The sequence below is a fragment of the Amia ocellicauda genome, chromosome 8, assembly GCF_036373705.1.
Source record: "Amia ocellicauda isolate fAmiCal2 chromosome 8, fAmiCal2.hap1, whole genome shotgun sequence".
Taxonomy (NCBI): domain Eukaryota; kingdom Metazoa; phylum Chordata; class Actinopteri; order Amiiformes; family Amiidae; genus Amia; species Amia ocellicauda.
In genome coordinates this window covers 7,056,140-7,077,658 of record NC_089857.1, presented here as the reverse complement: position 1 = coordinate 7,077,658, position 21,519 = coordinate 7,056,140, and the positions used below count along the sequence as shown (strand labels likewise).

Sequence of the window (21,519 nt, the reverse complement as noted above, 5' to 3'; positions counted from 1 at the left end):
TGCTCATCTGCAAAGCAACTGAAGATAAGTCAACTCCTTGGAACTAGGATGAGAAACAGCCTTCTACAGTTCAGGGATCAATACCAGGAGCCAAACAAGCCAGACTGGTTTATTCTCTTTTTGCATGCTTAAGAAGCCAGAGAAGACACCAACACAGACTCCAGATTTGGGTTACAACTTGTTGCTACATGACAACCCCTGGCATCTCACCACACACAGGGGGATGCGAGTGTTTTGAGGATGAATGTGCTGAAGTCAGACCAACATGCTTTTCTGAACTGAACATGACCCAAGGCCTGCAGGTGAGAGACGGGGACAAGAAGGGGAGTGTAAAGCCCTCCTGTTTGCACACTGGGGGTCCGGTGGGGTGCAGCAGTACCTCTTATCTCTGTGCATTCATGCTGAAGCCTGTGACTGAGGCTGACCCTTAACTTGATAAACAACTGAAAGAATGTGTGCTTCTCCCTGCTTTTGGACTCTTTTTTTTCCCCTCTGGGAATACCAGAACAATTTCCTCCCTTTTTCTCAGCTTGAAAATAGAATCCTAAAATTTCCGGCACTCGAGATGTTTGTGCAGCTTTTATTTTTTTCCAGATTTTGTGAAAAGACATTCAAGACATTGTTTATGCAATACGGCTTTATATGGTTTTGTCACCGACTGACAGACTGAATGGCAGGTTAAGAATTTGTGGTTTTGGGCCATGCGCCTTAAAGTGGGGTTTTGTTTGATGGGTGGTTACTTAGTGTTAAGCGTCTTTTGTGGATTAAAAGCAGCCTGAAAAGCACATAGAGGCTTATTTTATGTAGGAGAGTTATGAGGCAGTTTCTGATCTACTCCTACACCACAGAGGAAGCTGCACCTTGGACAATACTGCTGTGCTCACTGTGACTAGTGTACAGCTGCAGAAGCAAACCAGCCAGAAACACTGAGCAAACATATGCTTCATGCTTGACTGCAAAAAAGAATGGCAAGCTTTCAGATTGCATTCAAAGAAATCCGTGGAAGATATTATACAGCGCTTTTAAATATCATTACATGAACAGTTGTCCTCACAGCAGGTGCAATACTTTCAACTTCTCCACCTAATGCAGTGCTGCCCAACCGCAATCCTGGAGAGCTTCCAGCCATCCTGTGAGGTTCATACTAAAAAGCATGCATTTGCAAAGACTGGGAACAAAATTCAGCAACACAACAAAGCTTTTCAGATCTTAAGAAACGGCAACTGAAGGGGGGACCTATCACACAGATGAAATGGGGACTTTCCCTGAAATAAGACCTTTCCAAAATTTCCAGAAACTAAAAACGAAACAAGCAAAATAAAAAAAGTCCCCGGTTAATGAATTAAGTAGCTCAGCTTTCTAAGCCAGTATGCATAGTTTTGTAATCACACCACTGTGTCATCGCCGTTACCAAGAACGCCAGAGCATCAAACTGTGTGCATGTGCCCTGGCTACAGAAGAGGTGCAGGACAACACGGCGGGGGGGGTCAACACACGAAGCACATGCCTCTGACCGGAGCACGCTCTACACACGTCAGCCCGTGCGGGGAGTCACATGTCTTCCTACCTTCCGACAGCTGCAGGACTGACCCACATGCCACTCCGCCCGCCCGGCAGGCAGGCAGGCAGGCAGAGAAGAGGCGAGGACAAAAGCTGCGGAGGGGCTACTGGGAAAGTTGTGTCGCCGAAGCCCGGCTGCACGACAGCTGTCACAAAGGCAGCATCACTTCGCTGGCGCCCGCGGTACGATGTCAAACGGCTGGGGGTGACAGTCGACTCCCTGAGCGCGTCTGCACTTCCCACGGGTGGCACTGATGCTCCGCGGCTCTCGTCTTGGTTTCCACCCTAACCGGAGCGGCTCCCGTCTCTTCCCTCTTCCACCGAGCGCTTCTCCCGCCCGCTGCAGCCCGGCTCTGTGTTTTTATTTTTCCAGCTGATTCCCAACCTGCACGAACCACACAGCGGCCTGCGTCAGCGTCCCGCCCCCTCCAATTCCGCCGAGAGAAACTATACGAGAAGCCAATCAGTGGACTCGGTCCCGCTCGAAGCCACACCCCCTCTGTTAAAAATACGCCCCTCTTAACCCACAGTCTCCCATGCGCAGCGATGCAACAACAACGACCCCACTACAGTACAATCAGTTGTTAACGTTAAGGATTGTTGTAACAGATGTACATGAAATGTAGATTGACGGAGATTAGTCGAATAGACAGTAGAAAGTTTTTTGCCTCTGTCTTCTTGATTAAAGAGCAATGGAAGACATCATCCAAGCTGAGCCCTGACCTCAGAGGAGAGACTGCATGATGATTAAGATCACCACATAAAAAATACATACAAATCTGGACAAATCTGGTTAATTTCAGTTGGCCTCTGTTAAATCTCTGCATATTTTTCTATATACGCCTCACTGGCTTAACTCACTTTTCTGTGTAATTGCCATATTCTTTTTCTTTTTTCCATTCAATGCAGATACAGTCTTGGGAGCACTGCCTCATTTAACATACCTTGCAAAACAATTTTAAATGGGGCTAATTTGCTCTAACCATCACCAAAACACACGCATCTGAGGAGGCAAATTTACAATCCAGCTGTTTCCCTTGCTGTACTGAATCCAGACTCAGCGAGAGCAACAGCACTAAAGGACAGAAATACTGGGGCCCCATTCAGCGGCCCCTAAGGTTACCGTCTATATGAAGTAGGTAGAAGGTCTTCAAACCTGCTTTTTCATACGATTGCATGGGTTGTGAATGTGGATGGCCCAGGCTCAGTCTGCCACCTCTAGCATACCTCAGTTATTTTTATGTAGATAATACTGATTTCCCCTCTTATCTTGTCTGCTGACTGGAGCCTGGCATCCATTCCACTATTTAACCTGCCATAATATTTGATCAATCCCCAATAAATCCGTTGCACTAATAACAGGCATTCCTGGAATGCAAGTCTAGCAGCAGGAACAAAATAAGTATTAGAAGAATGTGCCATTGGTCTACCAGGTGGAAGTTTGCCTTCTTTCATTTTAGACCTCTTGCAGGAAGGAAAAGTTCGTTTTCCTGTTGTGCAAGGGATTTGTCAGGGATCTTTCATGTGGCTCTCTCCATTGGCACTGGAGCCGATGTCTCTGCCTGATGGTTTGTTCCTGAAGGCGGTCTCCTGACCAAGCACCTAGAGGCCTCTGTTCTGTGCCCTGCATGCGCTCCTTTGTGTGTTGTGTTCATGCGGACACACCACAGGTCAGAAGCTTAAAGGCAGCAAGTGATGTAGAAAGAGAAAGTGGTCAAGGACAATATCCTTCACTCTTCTTGAGTTTTAGAAAAACCCAAGAGAAGTTACAGAGGAAAAGGCAGCAACTGGCTCCATCTAGCTCATGTAAATGGTAGTATTGTAATGATCCAAGCTAAGAGAATTGTGTCTGGAAGGGTCTGAGTGGGAGTTAATCTCAAGTTGTTGTTTTTTACTGTCTATACTAAGGACACATTCAGTAAACTGCACTATAACAGTGTAGTATTGGTAGTAATCATAAATCATCATACTAATAAATAAATAATTTAAATTCCATTAGTTTTGTTGCACCCCTGTAGTCTTGATTTTTTTCAGGTTCAATGAAAAGAAAAAAAAAAGAAAATGATATTTTTTAGCACCATGCAGGGATGGTGAGGATGTAATCGAGTTCTAGTTATAAACAGTATTTCCACAGTGCAATACAACACTGTTGTGCAAATCCACTTCTAAATTACTGCAACCATTCAAATGAAATTAAAAAAAACAATTAAAGAATCCTACATTTATTCAGGCATTTTAACGGATTGGGTGGTTGTTTGCCCACAGAGGTGGCCAACCAGTCACTCTGCCTGAGTGCAGCTGCACTGCATCACAGCCCAGAGGGAAACAGGCCTTGTTTTCCCACAATTCATCAATACAGTGCCTCTCCAGTGCCCTTGTGCTGCCCGCCCTGAGCAGGACAGGAATGTCAATATGAGTCTCTGGTGAGCCGGGCCTGAGAACACTGTGCACTTGGGCCCTCTGGCTCGGATCGAATAGATTCAGGCTGAATGGCACCGCGCGGGGAGACAGAGGGCTCCAGGCAGAGGTGAGGGATGGGAAGTACGTGCCTTTTGGAGTCACTCCAAGGCTATGAGCTCAGACCCATCACACTCCAAGAACTAGCCTAGGCAACACTTGCCTCAATAAATGAGACATTCTGCCACAGAAGCCCTTTTTATGAAAATGAGCCCCTCCAAAGACAGCGGTGCCTCCCCCAGTTTTCTCACAGTACTTCAGCTGTGGGAATGTGTTCTTTGATGTGATCTGTAACCTTGCCAGCATCAGGATATATATTATACAGTGGGGGGAAAAAAGTATTTGATCCCCTGCTGATTTTGTATGTTTGCCCACTGACAAAGAAATGATCAGTCTATAATTTTAATGGTAGGTGTATTTTAACAGTGAGAGACAGAATAACAACAAAAAAATCCAGAAAAACACATTTCAAAAAAAGTTATAAATTGATTTGCATATTAATGAGGGAAATAAGTATTTGACCCCTTCGACTTAGTACTTGGTGGCAAAACCCTTGTTGGCAATCACAGAGGTCAGACGTTTCTTGTAGTTGGCCACCAGGTTTGCACACATCTCAGGAGGGATTTTGTCCCACTCCTCAGATTTTCTATGGGATTAAGGTCTGGAGACTGGCTAGGCCACTCCAGGACCTTAATGTGCTTCTTCTTGAGCCACTCCTTTGTTGCCTTGGCTGTGAGTTTTGGGTCATTGTCATGCTGGAATACCCATCCACGACCCATTTTCAATGCCCTGGCTGAGGGAAGGAGGTTCTCACCAAAGATTTGACGGTACATGGCCCCGTCCATCGTCCCTTTGATGCGGTGCAGTTGTCCTGTCCCCTTAGCAGAAAAACACCCCCAAAGCATAATGTTTCCACCTCCATGTTTGACGGTGGGGATGGTGTTCTTGGGGTCATTCCTCCTCCTCCAAACACGGCGAGTTGAGTTGATGCCAAAGAGCTTGATTTTGGTCTCATCTGACCACAACACTTTCACCCAGTTCTCCTCTGAATCATTCAGATGTTCATTGGCAAACTTCAGACGGGCCTGTACATGTGCTTTCTTGAGCAGGGGGCCTTGCGGGCGCTGCAGGATTTCAGTCCTTCACGGCGCAGTGTGTTACCAATTGTTTTCTTGGTGACTATGGTCCCAGCTGCCTTGAGATCATTAACAAGATCCTTCTGTGTAGTTCTGGGTTGATTCCTCACCGTTCTCATGATCATTGAAACTCCACGGGGTGAAATCTTACATGGAGCCCCAGACCGAGGGAGATTGACAGTTATTTTGTGTTTCTTCCATTTGCGAATAATCGCTCCAACTGTTGTCACCTTCTCACCAAGCTGCTTGGCGATGGTCTTGTAGCCCATTCCAGCCTTGTGTAGGTCTACAATCTTGTCCCTGACATCCTTGGACAGCTCTTTGGTCTTGGCCATGGTGGAGAGTTTGGAATCTGATTGATTGCTTCTGTGGACAGGTGTCCTTTAAGAGAGTGCTCCTAATCTCAGCTCGTTGCCTGTATAAAAGACACCTGGGAACCAGAAATCTTGCTGATTGATAGGGGATCAAATACTTATTTCCCTCATTAACATAAAAATCAATGTATAACTTTTTTGAAATGTGTTTTTCTGGATTTTTCTGCTGTTATTTTGTATCTCACTGTTAAAATACACCTACCATTAAAATTATAGACTAATCATTTCTTTGTCAGTGGGCAAACGTACAAAATCAGCAGCATTTTCCCTTACTGTAGATGTTATTCCAGCTATTGGATTTGTTTTTATGCAAATTAAGGTCTTATGAGGAGTTTTCCATAGGAGTCTTTATCTATCTAATTACACCAGTTATTCAATTAACCGGAGCCTGCTCTTCCCCGGTTCCAAGGCTTCTCACCGTGGCTCTCCAAGATGAGAGTTGTGCTCTGTGGGTCATTTTGACCAATTTGTCACATAATTGAAATAAGAGCTCGGGCTGCAATGCTAACCACAAGAGCCTGTGGATGCTGAAGACTGGAAGGGTAAGAGTTTGCACAGAGCACTCAATGTGTGTATATCTATGTTGCCCTGTGTAAGGCCTTGATCAAAGGAATAAATTATAATTATTGATATTAAAATTATTATTTATTTTCATTTGGTTGACACCTACCTCTCAAAATGCAATGTATTATGCAGAGAGAACAAGGAAACCTTGTAACTGTAAGTCATATAAATATAGCAAGCGTCATGGTGCAATACTTTGCAATACGGCACACAGTGCCAAGAGTGGACAGCCAGCTGTTCCCAGTATCCTGAGCTAACATCAGCCCTGGCCCTGAAGCGGGCACTTCTCAGCCTGATGTTTATGGTGTCACAGACTGCCACACAGCCCGGCCTTGCTGTCCACACAGCACCCAGCCACGTGGTTTGGGGCTCATGGCAGCTCTACTCAAACAGCATGGGGAGGCCAGCCTTAAAATTAGCTTGTAGCTGCTAAATTGAGCAGAGGAGCAGGCGCGGTGCCAGGCAGGGGCTCCTCTGGCCCAGGCCAGTGGCTAAATCCCTGGCCTGGGGGTAAAGCCTCAGAACAAAGGGGCTCAGTCTGCTGCTGCCACTCAGCAATCTCAGAGCCGCTCGCTGCCAGAGCCCTGGGTCTGCGTGGCCCCCTGATGCAGGTGCAGCTCTGCTCCAGCTGTGCAGCTCCTCTTCTCCAGTGAGAACACCGTGCCCATTCGACGTCACCACGTTGCAAGGCAGAACTCCCTCTCCCCGCCGAGACACTCCAATTCTGAGGAATTCACTTGGCTGCGTCTGCGCCAGGCTGCGCTCTAAATTCCGACACATGTAGGTCAGCTGAAAAGTTTCTTCCTCCCTGAAATTTTGATCTAAAAAAGAGAATAATGACATACAATCTAACAGAGCCATACTGTAGTTTACTCTGAGAGATTCTCCTGCTCACAATGTGCCACCGTGGAACCAATTCCAAACAGCAGGTTCAATCCCGCCCTGGTACTTGGAAAGCCCAGGAATAGGAGGACATGCATATGAAGAGTCACCCTGTAATTTGTTTCTCCCCCTTCCCACCTGGTTGGACATCTGCATTGTTCACAGAGCCCGAGAAGCCACTTGTCTGCCATTACAATACTGCAATGCAAACCCACATCATCAGGAAGGTCGGTTTGCAATGCACTCGGGGGCTGCAGGGATCTGAGCAGACGAGCCGAGAGATCTAAAAACCAGGACTCGGTGTGTGTGTATGTACAGGGTGTGTGACAACAGTGCACACGGGTCAGGTGAAGGATTCTTGCAAAACTGAATTTCTAGAGAGTACAGGAAGAAGCAAAGTGCAGGCAGGGGAGACAGAGGAAGAGCCCCCTGCAGGACACCGGTAGAAATTACATATACGTTTCATTTTGGGGATCAGAAGGAATAATAATAATAAGAGTAATGTACCATTGGAGGGCCTGAAAATCCACAAGGCTTTGCATTTAAAAACAAAGACTCCCCTTACACAGCTTGTGCAATGTATGGTACAATGTCACACAGATCATTTTATCTTGGATCTGTTCCTGGATGCTTTTGTCTGCCTAGGTCTCCCCCTGGAGCCCGACCTCACTGCTTCCAAGAACCTAATCACCGCCCACGGGCCTTTGGAGAAGCTTGGAGAGCTCAAGGCTGAGTGGGAAGAAGTATTCTCAGTATCTCAGCACATTGAAAGCAACGATCAGTGGTGAAAGAAAAAAAAGACAATGTCAGACATCCCCTTGTTGCTTCGGCCGTGTAAGCAAGACTCCCTCCATTTCTCTGCTCAATGCTCCCGAGCAAATAATCGATAGCCAGGCCAATCAGAGAGGACGCTGCCCCGGCCCCCCGCTGTCGCTCGGCTCTCGCCAGAGGCATGGGGCGGCAGGCTGGGCGAAACAATGAGGAGCCGACTGCAGCCAGGATCCATGGGGGACTCGCGGACAGCTGCGCTCCATCACAGTGATGGGAAACAGGCTGGTTTATTGTGCTGCGATCACAAGACCCCGCTGGATTGGCAACACATACCCTCGCCCATTCTTACACAGCCATGTTAGCATTGCTGCTGCCCATTTACAGTAATGCAGCTCCTCTCGGTCTCTCTCACTCCCTTTCTCTCTCTTCTGGAGGGGAAATAGAGCCACTATTGAAGAGCCATGTGTGAGCTCTGCCAGGCAGCTGCGTCTGCCATTATACACCTCAGTGCGAAGACTCAGCAAAGAAGATTATCACTATTAATATTATTCTGCCAACCTCACTGTCAGAAATATCACCCCTCAGCTTTTGACAAATCACATGCACAAGAGAGGACACTGTTTTTGTTGGACCAGGGTCGAATGAGGAAGAACCTGGCTCCCCTATCAATATACCACCACATCCATCTCATGTGTCCCGGTGTGTGTGGGTTATCAGGACAATCTGGAACCGCTTGCTTCAGGTGAGGTGTCGGCAATGACCTGGGCAAGCGTGTTCCCACCGGGGATGCGTCCTCGGAGAGCAGGAGGAGCCCAGACTAAGAAACGATTCAGGATTTGTTTCAGGACTGCACCATCCCGATCCACTCTACAACAGCTGTCTTCAAAACAGAGCCCGGGCCACCCACTGGCTGCAGACCCTTTTTAAAATGCAACAGCTAATCTCATTACCATTTCACTCAGGCAGGTTTATGGAGACTTAATTACTAAACAGCGCTGGTCGATTGCTGAGCTAAGTACCGGAATATTCGGTTTACAGCGCAGAGCCTGCGAGCTTCCCAAGGCTTCACGCAGGTATAAAAGAGGACGAGGATTTATGAGGCGGAGTTTACCTGGGGCAGCATTGCAGTCACTGGTCCCCACAGGCACCAAGGCACAAAGACCGAGTCCTGGCCGTGAAGAGCACAGGATTGATCTGCCCGCCTCGTACCCGTTTGTCTGCCAGCCGGGTGCATCCAGCTCTTTAATGCGGAGAGAGATCGTGGCTTGGCATGAATCAGTCAGCACAGAGCCTAATAGTCTGTCACTCTCCCGAGCCCTCCAGGCCACACCATTACTCCTGGAACAAAACCATTAATGCCCATCAAAGGAGCTGTTCCACTTTTCCAAATTGACTCGCTGGTGTCATTCTCTCCTCTGGCAGAGCTGGACAGAGCTGGGATAACAGACAGGAATTGAATTAGGAGTGATGAGGCAAACATATTGTTTTTAAAGCCTTTATTTGTGAGGTGCTTTGATAAGGCACAATACAAGTTAGGACAAGATTCGGTAGGCATATAGAAGCTCAGCTCACTTTTCAACACTGAGTAATGTGGAGGGTAAAGCTCTGTCTGAAAGCACTCCGGGCTCAGTGACCGGGCCTTGCACTGTGCTTGAAACAGGATGTCAGGCCGGGGGAGCCTTGGCCTCTGTGTCTCTCGCCTACAGGCAGCTCGGGGCTGACGGACAAACCGAGCAGAGTTGCAGCAGTCTGATCAAACAAGCAGACGCCAAGGCAAACAGATCTGGACTTCAGCCTGGAAGGCAAGGTTGGCACAGAGACCAGCCAGTCCACTCTGACAGCCACAATAGGGGGGGCACTTTAGGATACTAGCTGTGTCCACCAGCCAGTATGGTATAACAAAGTATAACAAAATCATAAATGGGTGTATATTAGTACATGTGTGTGTTTGGCTGTTTGTGTGTGTTTCGGTTTGTGGTGTCCTGCAGTGGCAGCAATGTCACATACACCTCCCTCATAGCCTCTGAAGGATGGTTGGCTGCACGATTAAAATTAGATCCTCAATACAATGGAAAAATCAATAGTGTCCAGTTATTTCCGTGCACAGCAAGCCTGTGCCGGACAAGTGATCTTTGCTTTTCCATGACACCTCGGGTCCCTGCAGTTGGCGTGCTCACCACCTCACCACAATAGCTGCAGATAGCGGAAAGCAGAGAGCAAACAAAGCTTTCCACAGCCTCTTCTGCCTGGCTCAGTTAGCCTTTCACAAGTTCAATGTCAACTTCGAATGAAGGTTCATGGACAATGCAAGGTTACACAAACTTTTACTTGTCAGATTCCACTGTCCAACTCAGTCTCTCTGATGGATTGACCACTGATTATCATAGAAGAGCAAAACATATTCTATCATATTGTATTGTATTGTATACTAGAAAAAGTGAACTTTCTGGTGTCATTAAAAGGTGAAATTGTGATTGTATGCATTCTTGCCACCTGGTATCATATAGGTGTGCCAAAACCCAAGAAACCATAACAATGGAGCTGCTCCCCAAAGCAGAAACCAAATCTAATAATAACAATAAAAGCTTTATTTTTGGAGCTGCCAAGGTGTACGTGCACTATAGACTGGTGACTCACCCTAAGTATTAGTTTCTCAATATGAAGGCATTTGCTAAACAACTCCTTCCCGTACACTATCTCTCTAAAACAATTACAGTGGCATACCTCAGCCCTTGCACAACACTGATCCCACTTGGTGTGGTTTAGTGTGTATTGCAACCTACTGCACGTAGCACCACACCCACCCACACCTCTGGGCATAAAAGCATGGAATTTTAGGCAAAGCACTCCGGGCTTGGAATAGGTTTCCCCCGAGCGTTAAGATCAAAGCATTATGGAGTCCAAAGACATTTCTAGACTCCGAGGTGACACCTAGTTGGCTAATGCTGACAACTGTCAAACTTTCCAAGTGTGTGATTAGCCAATTCATTCAGCATGATCTGCTCTCTGGGTGTGCTTTTATTAGCTACAAGGTGTCAGGAGTTTCACTGTGGTTTCTTTTTCATTTTTCTTGCTTTAAATTCTTCTCCTCTCCTACTAGGGTATGAGCTTGTGGCATAGGGATGGTAGGATAGGGAGTATGTCTTTTCTTTTGACTTCTGTGGTTAGACTAAAGCTAAACAGGAAGCGGATTTACATAGAGTTCCTGGCTTGGACCGAGAGGGACATTTGTGGTCAAAGGCTAAGCTGAATGTTTACGACACACGGATAGGATGCCACCTCTCTCGAATTTACCTTCTAATTTTTCTTGCCGTCTGCGCTCTCTCTCTCTCTCTCTTTCTCTCTCTCTCTCTCTCTCTCTCTCACACAGCTGGTTAGGGGGTGGGCTGTACAGAATGCCATGCACACACTTCACTAATGGAGAGTCTTAATTCTAATTTAATTAAACCCACGCTGACTGGTTTAAGCTGTGCAGGATCTTATTAAAGGAATTGGGGGGAGCTGAGAAACAAACGCTTGGTGCAGTTTGCCTTCCTTCATCACCTCCATAGCTCTATAGTGTGTAACACAGGCCAGTCTCAATTAAAGAGTCCACAAACCAATACTAACTAAAGCTTCACATCTGAATAGCTGGTTAACCCCGGACCAGCCTCCTATACAGTCTGGAACAATGTTTACGTTGATTAGGAGAAAATACTGAACTGCATTTTGTACGTCACAGTTTATTCAATGTTTTATTTAATTTGTTAATTACACACATACAATGTAAGCAACATACATAACTGTCCTTTATTGTATTTACATCATCAGTCCTTATGCTGTGTTGTCTTTCTGATCTCGTCACTGCCTGGGGTGACATTGATATAAAAACATTTGTGACTAGTACGTTTCTCAGATTGTATATAAAAAATGTATATGATTTAATTTGATCTTATTATAATTGCTGCACCCAGATACATCCCTGTTGGGTGGTACCCTAATAATGAAGAACCATGTTAATTATCATATAGAACACTGAAATGCTAAGGTCTACACACCAATTCACATAGCATTTCTGGTGCCATAGTTTCTACACTAAGAATAGTCCACGCCTCAAGCCCAGGGATCAGGGGCCTTGTTTTCAATTTACGGTCTTGATTAAAGGCATCAGATGCTGTATTATTCTTGTAGCCTTAATCACAGACAGAGGCCGAATGCTTAGTTCATTATTGAGTTAATCTACATTAAATGATCACTCAGATCAACAACAGAACAATGGTCGTTTATATTCCGTGTCTGCTTGTGCCAGAACATTCCCAACTTAAATTAACAAGGTCTCAACAGACCTTCACATACCTCACTTACATCACACGGTCTAAAATATGTGCAGAAAATGTAAGGAAAATGGAGTTACATCAAACTACATATTTTTTTGATGCACAAATAGTTTCAAGGGTTACCAAACCAACACAAACTTTGTGATTTACAGTTTCCCTTGAAATTTGTGTGTCAGAAAGATCACAGTGTGTTTTGGAAATTGTATACTTCTTTTAGAATACCACTGTACAGAAAACTGTTGATGTAACACTCTGCATGTAATTGCATCATCCCATAACCATGGAAAGAGTTTCTGATGCAACAGTGCAATAGTCCTAATTAAATCTTGCACAGCGGAAGGTGACAGAATTTAAATGGGAGAAGAGCAACAGAAATGATGGGGGTGACAAAGTATGACATCACAAATTATATAGTGCAGTGTTATATATTACTACATTTGGACAGTTTACAAATGTATATTTTGGGAGTGGATTGTAAAAATCAAATAAAAACTACATTTGTAAGAAACAACAAAGGTTTAAAGTACTTTTCATTTCAGTTATTACAGCAGCTTATATTATACCTCCTAATCTGAATAATGATCGTGCTGTATTATGTAATGTGCTGTACTCATGGATTGAAGGTGATATTGCTGGACAATGTAGGCCTGCCCCATTAAAGTTCCCATTCCATTGTGCCAGAGATCTATAATGGCCTTGATTGTAGTAGTAATTAAGCAGTGATAGTGGTCAATAAATGACTGTGACATGTACTGTAATGAAATTGCAGTTCAATATTTGCAGTGCCCTCTAGATCTATTCATATCCTTGAATAAACAGGAACAAAAAAAACTGTACAGATTGGATAAGCTGCTGAAATAAGTCTTAAAAAGTTATATTGTAATCTTATTAGCAAAGTCAAATTTGTCATAGATAATTTAATTCCAGAAAAGTATTCAATTAAATAAAATCCAACAATACCACCACAACAACAACATTCTACTCTTTGGAAGTTCAATGGAAGCCTCTGGAACTATATAGAGGTCTGCAAAGGTTTCCCATTTTCCTGGGGTATAAAAGGGGGTAATACATAGAAGGCATTTTGTGGTTGCATGCATCATCATAGTTATGGTCTCCAAAGACTGCAGGCAAATGCCATTGTTAAGAATCATGAACTCCGACATATACTAGGACGTTTTGGCCAAAATACTGGTTCCCTCTGCCAAGAAGGACAAACTTGGATGAAAATGGACATTCCGGCATGACAATTTTCTCCCGTGAGAGCCGGGGGGAAACGGGAGGGGGGAGGGGGGGGGGGCTGAGACGGAGCTTTCTCCCATGAGAGCTGGGGGGGACAGCGGACGGTGGAGGGTAGTTTTCCCATTTGGGCCCCCCCCCCCAGTCTGGGGCCCCAGGCAATTGCCTGGATTTCCTACCCCCTTGCAACGCCCTTGATCCGAAGCATACATCCAAATCTACAAGGAAATGGTCAACTACACAATATACACGTTCTCACCTGACCATCTCAATCTATATCTGAATCCAATAAAACATTAGTGGTTCGTACTCAAGAACAGGGGTGCCCCCAGAGGCCACCCCAACGAATGCTGTCTGCGGCTCCCCGCTAGCAAGAACGAAATACCGCCAGCACCCAATCCCCCTCCACCCCACACCCAAGTTAGCTGAAATATTCTAGAAACCCCGCTGGTGCCACCCCAAGACTTTCAGTGGCCCCATCTGGCCACCCCTAAGAAACAATTCTGGGGTGCCACTGCTCAAGAAGGCAGCTCACAAATGGAGACCAAAGGGTCTGAAAGGCCTAGAGCAAATGTGCCGTAAGGAACTGTAAAAATCCCCCATCAGAAAGTGCCAGAACCTCAAAGAACACTACAGCAGCCATCTTGTCAGTGTAATCCAGCCACAAGAGGATTTGCAAAGTACTCACTACAAGGGTGTGAATAAATGTGACCCTCCTGTTTTCTGGAATGCAATGAATTATTTATGACAAATGACTTTGCTCTGTGCGATGCTAATCAGATTACAGTATAAGATTTTAGACTTTTCCAGCTGGACACATTTTCCAATCCATAGATATTTGTTTATGCTGTTTTTTGTTTCTATTTATTTAGGGGTATGAATAAATCTGTAGGACATTGTCTAATGACCTAACTATAATATTCTGTATTTGTAAGTCAGTACTGGTATTGGGTTTAATTTTTTGCCAAGTAATTGTAACTCAGTAGTGCCGTGATCTATAATATTGCAGACTATAGATCTCATTGATCAGTGATACACACTACAGAATTACAACACAATACCTTACAGAGTGCTATCACTACTGAATATCACAACTAAAATGTTGCAAGACTGTAGCATGTGAAGAATGGAGATGCTTAATGTTGGGTGAAAGTGCCAATCACCTTTACATGAAAACTGGACAAGAACCACTAAAGAGGATTTAATGCAAACTCAGCATGGTGGGTCAAACTGCCTAAATAATTGATTAGGTGGCTTAAATCCAAAAGTGCTGTTCTGTGTTGAAGACCTTTATCCCAGAAGGCCCGTGTCCTTATCTCAGTGGAGGAGTTTGACACAGATTGCATAACACTTCAACTCCACTGGAACTGGCTTTCCAATACGCACAGCGGGGCCGGCTGCCTGTGAGCAGACCAACATAGAGAGAGAGAGAGGAAAACAAAAACAAATAGACACACAGACCAGAAAGAAAACACTGTCCGAGGGAGACAGACACACGATGAGAAGAAAGAAGGGTTGGACAGAGACACAGGAGGTGAGACAGTGATTGGAGAAGGACACCCGCACACAGAGAGAGTGAGGCAGGGAGAGCAGGATGATACGAGGACCCGAGCAAAACCAACAACAGCAGAAAAAGAAGTTGATAAAAGTAACAAAAACAAAAAATAAGAACAAAAACTCTGAAACAAACATGAGCAAACCTAAAGACCAGCTTTACCCTGACAGGACATTTTGTCAGGGTAACACACACAAAACAAAGACCAACTCTAATGACCGCAGCTTGGCCATTGAGACTGGCTGGCACAAAGAAAAATGTGCCGTGCCAGAAAGAATTGACTGTGCCGCCACTGTGAGCTGGAAAAGGTTGAAACAGAGGTTCACCTTCTGTTATCCTGCTCAAACAACACACTGAAATGCCAGGGCAACAGTTCCTTAGCCTAGAGAAGTGGTCCTCAACACTGATCCTGCACCTTATAGTTCTTATTCCAACTTTATTAAAACTCATGTTTGCTCATAATATCTTAGACCACTACCACTACCCTGTAACAAGGGCTATGTTTCAGAACTCCTCTCATTTAGACAAGCGATTAGAATGGCTGGAATTTAACCATTTGAATGAATAAATAATTAACCATGCTTTTTGTAGGAGTGCTTGATACAATATCATCGCCACAGATGTGTCTGTGCCTCATTAATAGGTAACCTGTTAAGAGGTTTAAGAAAGCAACAATTTATTGAACAAGCTGAAGACAGTCAGAATACGATTCTGTTTACTCAGTGCCTTGGCAACAACACACCTACGGTGCAACACTTCTGCAACCAAAGACCGAGGGCAGAGAAAAGATTTTTTGAAAAAGCTTCAGAAAACAGTTCAATTAAGGGCTAAATAATTCTAAGCAATTAGGAGTGTGGTTGGAATGAAGACCAGAAGATACAGAAGTCCCTCAGGAGCAGGGTTGAGAACCTTGGGTCTAGAGGCAACTTGTAATTAAAATAATACAACCAGTTGAAATTGAATTGACTCAGAACAAAGATAAAAATACTGAGATGGACTGCAAGAGAGAGAGAGAGAGAGGAGAAGGAGACACAGAAAGAGCTGCAGCCAGGGCAGGAATAGCCCAGAGCTCTAATCACAGCAGGTCCTGGTCTCGCTCCCTGTACAACACCCCTCTATCGGCGCAGCTCTCACCACGCTCATCACTGGCACAGACCAACACACTCGTGCTAGCTGGAGAGCAATGTCCCTGCATGGTACTGGAACACTATAGCACTTCTTGCCACACTAAACCAATAACCAACCAATCAACGGAAGGTAATTAAACTGAAGTGAAATGACAGCACATTGTTGAGCATTTCATCATGCAACCCAATGAAGCACATATACTCTCATTCCTTTATGCGAGTACGTTTACCATTTGCACATCAGGTCCTAGGTCTTTCTTTTGGTGCTGGCTCTCAGCCATATGCCGACACTCACATCAAGACATTTTTATTTTGGATTGTTCCGGATAGAACTGTACCATCACAACCAGACCCGGCTCCATGGAAGAAGCTCGATTTTCTACTGAAATCATGGCGACTGTTTTTAACAAGGGGGTCCCAACTTGGAATCGGCCAAAATCCAGTTTGGTTTGAGAAACAGAAATGTTTTGGATAGTGAGGACTTTATAAAGGCAATAGAAGCTGATTAAACGATGGCCACCATGACCAAGTAGCTCATGAAGAGGTCTTTCATTTTTATACTGTGCATTACCTTGATATACCAGAAGGGTTGTGGTTCAGATAAGGGGAACCCAGATAAAATGAGCATATTCGCCCTTACGGTTTTCCATGTACACTGGTTACTCGTTTGGTCTCTATAGGCGCTACTATTGTAGGTTTAGCATTACTTCTTGGTACAAGCTCTTTGATTCTTCATTCACAGTCCACTAAAGTGCTAAGGGGGTCAAAAGCACCATGGGTCCTTTAAGCAAAGCAAAACAAATATGATCTTGCTTAAATCAGATTGGAGAAAAATGCTAGAAAATGTTACAAGAAACCATTAGCTGCAACACCCACTTGTGAACATTGCTTGGAAGTGCCCCTGGGATTCCAAGTCTTTGACTCCTGATTGTAGAAACATGCATTAAAGTGTCACATCTCTGTGCACACGTGGGATGTGCAAGAGTTGCACAAGGCACTGATGTGAGAAGTCTTGGCACTAGCAGGACTTGCATGCTCCCCAGCTGCTATTCCCAGGGCCTTCCTTTTCCCATTTTCTTGACAGAGATTTTCTAAACAGAGTTTATCCCATCTCCCTCCCTTCCCCTTTCATGATTCTTCCACAGGATCTACCCTCTTCCTTTCCAGCCAGCTGCTGTCCGGTCGCAACCTCAACTCGCACAGCCTCGTGCAAACGGATTCACCACCGAACAACCGCAAGAGACGAGAAAGAAACGTCAACGACAACAAAAACAAACCAAAAAAACACAACAAATCCATTTAAGAATCTTTTAGACTATATATACAAATATCATGGGGTTTGGAAAAAGGCTCGATTTACAGTCATGCAGTTTAGATTTCCTCCCCTAGAATGCACTTGAAATACAGAAAGGCTCAGCAAATGCAGCCTCCAGCCCCAGTATCCACCCCCCGGCCTAGTGTCCTGTATATGAGAGGTTTCCACAGGACGGAGGGGGAGATATTGCTCAATACAAAGACAGGGTTTCTTATATAGCTTCCAGCTGTGTGGAGCTGGCAGGCGCTTAAACTCTCTAACAGGCTGGAATGTTTGGTTCACAGCAGCACTGGAAACACACAGTTGCCAACACAATCCCGGCTCCATCAGCGAACAACAAATTCCATGGGTCTGGCTTCACCCACAGAGCAGAATGGTTCAAATTCCACGGCTGATAAAACTACAGATTCAGAAGCGACTACAGTGCAGAGCAGCTAGCAACTCTCTCCCTCTCTCACTAGCTTGGCCGTGGCAGCCGTATTTCTCACACTCGTTTGGTAGAAACTTGAAGGGAAACAAATCTAATGTGAGCCTTCAACACATCCTAAACTACGCTTTTGATTTTCCAGTCGGACACCGTGTGTTGGCAGATTTCAGGAGCCATTTAATGGTACACTTGGATGCATTTGTAACGTGCAAAGATTTATACATCTTACCCCGTAGTGCAGACATTTTAAATTTTGAAATTTGGGCTTTCAAGAGCTGTAGAAACATTGTATTTTGTCCACTGCCATCTAGTTAAGAGTAACCTTACCTAGTTATCACCTTAAATGCTTTAAGTAAACGATGTTGGAAAGTAATTCTACATCAATTGATAATAAGTCTGCTTTATTAGCACTCTCATATTTCTAATCAATGGTCTGTAGACCCTGAGAAAAGGTACAATACATCAGTAGCCTATTCTTCACAGTTTTTCCGCCCTTGTGATGGCTGGGGTTTCTGTATTATTAATTGAAATTGCTCATACAACAAACAGTGATGCAGCTGAGTATTAACGGTTTTTTTTCAATATTTCAACCCATTCTGCTACACTGATACAAACAGCACATCAAAAAATGAATCATTAAAATAAAGTAGACAGGATATCCTGAGTGCAATCACTGCAATTTTTAATTGAGGTGGGCAAATTGATGTAAATATATTTTTTAATCACATAGAGAGCAAGTATAATGTTTCAAAGTGAATTGGCTTAAACTAATAAAGACAGGAACTCAAACTGCCTGGCGTAAGGCTTGCATCTCTGCAGCTTTTTCTCTTCCTGATTGCAGATGACTAAAATGTATTCTCAATACACTGTTTGTTTGTTTCTTAGTTGAGAACATTATGGTTCATGCTATGACAGACTGACTGCAAGAGACCTCCCCTGCTCCATTGAAACATCCTTAGAGATTGTACAGACTAGAGTCTCTCTCCTGCTTCCAGAGACCAACCCCTGGACCGCAGCAAGTCCCAGCCAGATCACTGCACATTTTTCTCTCCCCTTTCAATCACTGGACAGTGGTACTGAGACAGTACTGAGACCCTGGTCATAGCCCTGCCACTGGGGACTGGTCACTTTCACCATTTTTATTTTAAGTTTTCCCCCTGGAGGTAACCCTATCTTCATGCAATTTTAATGTTTCCACTTCAAGTTTATTGACGCGTGACATCTCCTACACTGTCCATCTTTATGCATCCAGTCTAAAACCAGGAAACAAACAAAGCAAAAAACACTAACTATCAGGGCATGTGACCAGGTGATATGGAGTCATCTCTTCCCCGTAATAGACTGACCTCTGTGCCACTCCTGCCCAGTCACAGAGTGTCTGCGGTGGACACAGTTCAACCACAGCATACTTCACACAGACTCCTCTGCCCTCTCTAGCACTCCCCAGTTCCAACCAATACCTGCCCCTCTCCCCTGTAACACACGGACCCCTAAAGCTAACCCCCATCCCTAACAGAGACCCTCTCTTAACTGTGCAGAGACTCAATAAGGGGGATATTCACCACACTCCACACTTTTTTCTGCTTTCTCATCAACAAAGAGGAAATTCCTGCTACCGAAAATTGTGTAGAGAGAAAAAAAAAGAAAGCAGTAATATTTCACAAACTGGAAGGGTCGTTATTTATTAGCAGCCATTGTATTGTTAGTATGTATTCCTTTGAACTATATAATTGTAACGAGGTGTGAACATGAGCATACAGCAAGGAACACTGTTGCCATTTTCCAGGTATAATAATACAGACCGTAATTGGTCAAGCCAGCTGTTCTGAAGCCAGTTCTAATGCAGGGTCGCCAGAAGGAGGTTTGGACCAGGAGGAGGTTCCCATTGCAAGTTAGTATAGAGCCTCACTGCCTCTACTCTGGGGACAAAGACTTGCGACCAACTGCACTGTACTGCCTGTATTATACTGCACCCAACACGGTACTCTGGAATCTATTGTTTGCAACCCAATAGGCGAACTTATTGGGGGATGATTGTCCTTTTGCTGTCAGAGTCATTTCTTTGTTGTCTTTGTGTGTGTGTATTTATTTATTATTATACAGTAGATGTGTTTGTATTTTATATAAGCTATGACTGTCACGGCGGTCGGGTTTGTATGCATGGTAAATATGAGCTGGTGGTTTACTCTTGTGTTATGTAATGTAATGCACGTGTAGAGATTGTGTTGTCACTGCAGCTAATTTCGGATGCATGCTCTTTGTTGTCACAATACTAGGGAGAACACAGCTAGAGGAGAAAAAACATAGTATTGCACCTGAGCAAGAACGGGTCAACGGTCTCGCTGGAAGGGATTTGGAAACGCAATATGAGATGTGTCTTACCTTCAGTGATCATTCACTTCGGGGAATATGTGTGTGGGGGTCGTTGTCGACTTGACAGTTGTTCCCAGTCTTTCCTTTATGCTGGGTTTTCTTTCTGGTCAACACGGTTCTTCTAGGATGAGTTTCTTCCCGAGCTCGGTTCGGGTGCAACTCGACCCACAACGATTCTCTCGTTTCTGTTGCTTGCTTTCTTCTTTCTCCGCCTCTTCTCGGTCAGTGCGCTAGCTGGTCCCGGGATGTTGGCGTCGGTTCTGGTGGGGACCGAAAATCCTGGTCTCCAAATCTTTTTAAATAGTTAAGGCTGCAAGTGCAATCCCACAAAGAAAAAAAGCAAGCGAGGAGACGGCGTTTTATACAGCACTGTGGATCCGGTGGTGCTGATGCGAGTTTTTGTTGTTGCCGTCACGCCTTTTTCCAAATATTAAGGAGCAGCCGCTCAGATGTCTCTTTCTCCCACTCCCTGCAGGCTGAGGGTGCAAGCACAATCTTAAAGTCCCGTGTTTGCCTTCTCTCTGTGCTTCACAAAAAGGCTTTTTTCTCTCCTGTGGGTTCACTTGTTTGGTGTGAAGTGCTGTATTTTGTTACAGGGTTTTGTAGTAGACTCTTCCGCTACATGCATTGCATTGTTTTGGTTTCCAGTCCAAACAAATGGTGACATAATATTGTAAATGTTTCAAGTGGATCGCCTACAACAAGCACTACTTGGCGTCCAAGCGCATTGCATTGTGAGCTGCAGACCAGACATAGAACTTAACTATATGATTGTGGAAATCTAGGAACAAAAAAGGGGAGAAAGAAAAAAAAAATCTCGAAAGCCAATCCTTTGTTTCACCCAGCCCTTTTTTTCTGCGCGTTTAATTCATGCGTTTCATTGCGCTCTCCTGTCAAGCAATAAGCGCAGAGACAGACGCTGCCGTAGCCACACTGATTTGCCCGTTACTCGGAGTTCAGCCCCTTGCTTTTCTTTTTTCCTCTCTCTCTCTCTCTCTCTCTCTCTCAGTGCAGTCGTATCTGATCGCACAGCCCCGTCGAGCCTCAGCCCGGTGCACACGGCCGTGCCTCTCAACACGAGTCGTGACGACACGCACCTCTGCGTCACTCACAGGCCCCGGCCACACCCATCCATTCATAAAGTGCCGCGGCGGCCACGCCTGCTCACTTACATACCCACACACACGGGAGGCAGGAGCTGGGGCGCTCTTCTTCTCGCAGGGTCCCGCATACACGCAGGTGATGGAGGGACACGTCCTTTAATGATAATGATGTTCAGACCCTTTAGTTAAGCTAACACAGGTGCGCCTTGAGTAGTTGTGTGTCCTCTAAGGGTTGAATTGTATTCTTAAATACATATTTCTGAGCTCTATTCGGAACTAGAAAACAAAACCTGTTATACTTTTTGCCATGACAGCAATAAAGC

At 44.9% G+C, this 21,519-nt stretch overlaps 1 protein-coding gene across 2 annotated transcripts in view; it reads right to left on the bottom strand.

The window, feature by feature from the left end:
• Window positions 1-21,130, bottom strand: part of rhobtb4 (Rho related BTB domain containing 4) — a 48,449-nt gene extending 27,319 nt beyond the window's left edge. The window contains exon 1 of one of the 2 annotated variants that reach the window (XM_066711934.1): window positions 20,103-21,130. The gene's annotated coding sequence lies outside the window, so the exon portion shown is untranslated. Of the gene's footprint in view, window positions 1-1,567; window positions 2,080-20,102 lie in introns of those variants that run through there. The other variant, XM_066711935.1, reaches the window with a different exon arrangement.
• Between the last annotated feature and the right edge of the window lie 389 nt (window positions 21,131-21,519).